This window comes from Leptonychotes weddellii, chromosome X, assembly GCF_054177405.1.
Source record: "Leptonychotes weddellii isolate Sample4059 chromosome X, ASM5417740v2, whole genome shotgun sequence".
Taxonomy (NCBI): Eukaryota; Metazoa; Chordata; class Mammalia; order Carnivora; family Phocidae; genus Leptonychotes; species Leptonychotes weddellii.
In genome coordinates, this window is record NC_138385.1 from 97,918,359 (window position 1) to 97,923,328 (window position 4,970).

General features: G+C 47.4%; 1 long non-coding RNA gene across 2 annotated transcripts; it reads right to left on the minus strand.

Annotated features, from left to right (window-relative positions):
• Nucleotides 1-1,441: 1,441 nt before the first annotated feature.
• Nucleotides 1,442-3,729, minus strand: LOC145717993 (uncharacterized). 2 transcript variants are annotated; one of them, XR_014141517.1, is made up of 3 exons: nucleotides 3,325-3,729; nucleotides 2,976-3,074; nucleotides 1,442-2,401 (listed from the first exon to the last, which is right to left on the minus strand). It is a non-coding gene; the product is annotated as an uncharacterized LOC145717993 (long non-coding RNA). The 2 variants fall into 2 exon arrangements; XR_014141516.1 differs by lacking the exon at nucleotides 1,442-2,401 and having other exon boundaries at nucleotides 2,553-3,074.
• Nucleotides 3,730-4,970: the final 1,241 nt, after the last annotated feature.

Sequence of the window (4,970 nt, forward strand, 5' to 3'; positions counted from 1 at the left end):
TGCCTGATGCTAGAGAATCTTTGATCAGTGATAGCTATTCTGATTCACCATGGAGGACAAAAAGGAGCAGAACCAGGCCAGTCACACAGGAAGGAAAGCCTGCAGGCCCAGGAAACGGCCCCCACCAACACGTGGTATCATTTGTACCCAGCACTCAGAGCTTTCCAAGTTTCTCCGGCCAGCTGCTTGTCCAGCGTGCTTCCCTACAACCAGCCTTCCAGAAGCTTCTGCACCAGCCACACTGGTCTTGAGGACTTGCCCGTCTCCTTCCCCGGACTCAGACATTCTCCTCCCTCACCTCTGCACTTCTGCCCGTCCATTCTTTTTTTTTATTATTTTTAAAGATTTTATTTATTATTTGACAAAAAGAATGAGAGAGAGAGAGCACATGAGAGGGGGGAGGGTCAGAGGGAGAAGCAGACTCCCCGCTGAGCCGGGAGCCCGATGTGGGACTCGATCCTAGGACCCTGGGATCACGACCTGAGCCGAAGGCAGACGCTTAACCATCTGAGCCACCCAGGCGCCCACTGCCCGTCCATTCTGCAGAGTTCTTTTTCTCTGTGAAACCGTCCTCCTCTGAGCTCACACGACTGCAGGTCACAAGGCTTTTTTTAAAAATTATTTGAAGGGACATTAGATGCCTTGCCTGTGTTATAAATGTAAAAACTCGGATCAGAAAAGTCGCATGGTTTGACAATCCTATTCAACTCTGCACTTGGAAAATACGGACTAAAAGCCTAGGTTTTCAACTCCCTTACCTCTGGGCCATACTAAATATTGGGGACACCACTCTTGTAGCAGTGAAAGTCTGGGTGACTGTATTCTTTCCCCTTGCCATTGCTTAATGACACTGGTGTCACTGTAGTTTACCTGTGTAAAGCTAGCCCCCTGAGCGCCCATACAGGACACATCCCATCCCCGCTGAAGATGTTTCCTGGTCCCTTGGCTGACCTTCTAGGTAAATCCGCTGCCAAAATGGCCTTCGTGGCAAAGTTGTGCGGTAAGAAAGACATCGATCGAATTCCCTTTTTCACAGACCGTTTCTGGGGTTTGGTGTCTTGTCTCTCCATCTGATTCTAAGTGCCCCAAAGCAGGGATCAGATGTCTGTTTTGTATTCCCAAAGAGGTCTCTCAAATCCAAATTTCAGATCCCTGATACTGTTGAGAATCTTTAGTGTAAGTATTTATTGACGTTTGTGTGGATTCAGTGATGAGGTGGCTTTTTCTCTTCTGGTGCAAATGTCTGTAAAAGGCAGGTTGTGTCCGTCCGTGCCCGTCCCATGTCCTCCCCCCGCCCCCACCACCACTGCAGGGTCTGTGGATGGGTGTACCAGTCTCAAGAGTGGCCCCTGTTGTGAATCCCGGCCCTTGTCATCATAGTAGGTGACATCCTGGACTTTCTCCCCAGACTTTAGTTCCATCTGAAAGCCCTGGCCTTAGCATTCCGCACATTGACCACACTGGAAGTGAAACCATAGGCTCATTTTTCATGCACGGACGCAGTGTATAAGGAAGTTAAAAAAAAAAAAAGGCAAAAAGAGAACAGACCCACTTTGTTCCCTTTAATGTCAGGTTTGGTGGGTTGCAGAATTTGGGGCAGGCTGTGGAGGCCAGCAAACGACACCATATGGCCTCTTTTGTATTCTCCAGGGAACATGGCGGCTGAATTCCTTTTGCAAAGGAATGTAGGACAGTTTCCAATTTTCAACTGTGAACATCTTGCCTGGGAATGCTAAGGAAGGCAGGGTGTTCGCCTGTTATGTTGGGGTACAGGGCCCAGGCAGGGACCCTGCAGGGACCTGTGGTGGCGGCGAGCACAGGATCTTCTTAAGGCCTTGTTTCTTCTGGATGTGTTCATGCTGAAGACTTAGGAGATCTGTTTGTTGGCAGGAAGGTCCCTTTATTGCTTCAGTTCATCGCATTTTAGCCTGGCCTTTCACAGCCTGGAATTTAAACCTTTGGGTCTTTTGACGCAAGCTCATGGTAAAATTAAGTATCACTCTTGTCAGATCCTTCACGTCCGCTGGCCTTTGACGTATCCCAGGTGCCGTGGAAATACTGCTCTACGGTTTTCAGCATTTCCGGGCAGAAAACCATGGCCAGGCCTTCTTGGCATGCCTCTCTGCCGCTGTTCATACCCTCCCACTGACTCAGTCAGATCCCACTTCCCGGCTCAGCACAGAAATGTCATTCCCTCCCGTAACCTTCGAGAGAGAAGGTTGGATTAAAGGGCAAACACCTGTCAGTTCCCACATCCTAAGCAGCTCCTTTTCCTTGGGGCGGTGTGGTACAGGGAAAAGAAAGATTTGACATCAGCTTCGAGTTCCAGTAGCAGTAATCTTGCTCCTTGGCTGTGAGGAGTTAAGTAAGTTTACTTCTCCAAGGTTCAGTTTCTTCATCTCTAAAATGAGAAAGACAAGGCCAGTGGCAAAGGGCTGTTGAGAGAGAGCTAATGAGGTCGTGCATGCAAAGCATCTAGCCCGGTGCCTGGCCCACAGGAAGCATGGAATGCCTTTCATTATTATTATTATTATTATTATTATTATTATTAATTATTACTGTGTTAATAACAGCATCTTTCATGGGATTACAAATAAAAAGAACCGGGCAGGTGAATGCTTACAATGCTGTGTGAAAACACTAGCAAATAGTAAATGCCATTCTCCACCATCAGTCTGGTAGTCCTTCTCCTTCCATTGTGGGGCCCAAATCATACCTATTTCTACTGTATAATTTGGTTTTGGTCTGCTTTCCACCATATTTCACTTTGTCCCATATTCCACAGAATCTGACAGAATGCCATATGGATCGTAGTGAGCGCGTTATAAAACACCTAACAGATCGAATGGATTATTTTTTACTTAGCCAACCAGTCTGCTACGCCAAGTAATCATGATGATGATTTCCACCTCCTGAACAATTATCAGAGTGCTCTGGACTGGGAACGATAGACTGGGTTGCTCATGGTCACCTACTGAGCAGTGCCCCCCAATTTTCTGTTGTCCACGCTGAGGAGAGCTTCCAGTTCTTTGCGCACAGGAGCCAAGCCATTTAGGGGCTGCTGGGAGCTGGACCTGGAAGAGACACAGAGGTTGAGCAGAACTAAGTAGGTCCCTCTTACTGAGCAGCTACCACAGAGCTGACGCTGGCCATTTCCCCTAATCCTTCCAGCCATCCTCAAGGCAGGAAGTTTTGTCTTCCATTTTAATGAGGAAACTGCGATCTAGTAACTTTGTCAGAAACGAGCCAGGCCATCCGACTCGACAGCCATGTGTTTTCTGCCATGTTGCCTGGACTCACCAGCGGTGTGGGGGGACTGCCTACCTTGCCCATACTCAGAAAGCATGCTTCGTTTTCCGAACCACTCACTTCTCTCTGAGGCGTCTCAGACAATTAGACGACAATTTTCACACGTTTTCATCTCTCGCCTGCCTCCCTGGGTGTGTCAGGAAGTCATTGGCTGCATACTTTCCCGAATGATAGGCTTGAGGTAGACTTTCAAATTATAAGACTCGCTTGAATGAAATTAAATATTCCACCTGATGTCTTCCACAGAGCCTCGAGCCCATCTCCAATAAACACCTTTCTGATCAAATCCGGTTTTAAGAAATGTACTTTTGCCTAGCTCCCATTCAGTAAACCTACACCCTCCTGCTATTGCTACTTGGAAGAACATTAGTCTAGGAAATCAGAGACAGTCCCTTGTAGCAAATAGACTCAGAATCTCCCCACAAACACAGACTCCCATGACAACCAAACAGAATGAGAAAAGGAAGGGGAAACTCGCTATCTTAAAGCTGCAGGCTGTAATTCCTTTCTGCTAAAAGCTGTAGTACAGCGTAGATTCTATTTAAATGTTTGTTATTTTTGTGACTGACCTAAGGAATGACACTGAGTTTAAAAGGCCTCTCCACTATTCTCTCTTTTTTTTTTTTTTAAAGATTTTATTTATTTATTTGAGAGAGAGAGAATGAGAGAGAGCACATGAGAGGGGGGAGGGCCAGAGGGAGAAGCAGACTCCCCGCCGAGCAGGGAGCCCGATGCGGGACTCGATCCAGGGACTCCAGGATCATGACCCGAGCCGAAGGCAGTCGCTTAACCAACTGAGCCACCCAGGCGCCTCCACTATTCTCTTTTGCCTCTAAACTGGTTTGAAGAAATAACCAACCGATGAATGAACTGATGAGTTGATCTGATAAATCTGACCTAACCACCTAGCCTATCTTGTCAGTAATCACTTTGACTCTCACCACACACTCCGGCCCCCCGATAACCTATATCCTTCCCCCCCCTCCCGGTGAGACTGTCTAGGCTGGCGTACCTCTCTGTGGCTCAGGGGGGGAGCAGTTGATAACAGTAGGCCCCAATAAACCTATCTGTTTCTGGTTTCCCCCTAAAAGAAACTCACACTTTAATATCACTGATTACAACGGATGATTCTGTTCTAAAATGAATTTTACATTTATTTAGCTATGCGAGGTTCAGTTCCCAGCAACACCATTAGCAAGGTCTATTTACAGATTTAATTCATGTTCAAAACTCTGTGCTGAAAAGAGAGGTTTCATTGTATTTGTCCTCCTCACTTCCATTGTGTCATTAGGATCTCTAAGTCGGGATGCTGTGTGACAAGTACCGAGAGCTGAGGGTCCCCATCGCCATTGTGGTTCCTCTCTCTGTATCCTGCACAAAGAACAGCCGAGGTTTCCTGCACGGTAAACTCTCCATGTGTGCTTATCCCTGCGTACTTTAAGAATCAGAGCTGGGGCACATTTTTCTCTCCATAAATCACCACAGAATGAGCCCGTGACAGATCAGTAGCTAGAATGACTGCCAGCCAATCCTGGGATGATTCCTTTCTTCCTGAGGAGAGGCTTTCTGTGCCCCGGGGCCACCCTCCCTCCTGTCAGAGGACGCCGCGCAGTGTGCAGTGGGTTTTAATTAACTCCCTAATTGTGCTGCCTCTTTAATTC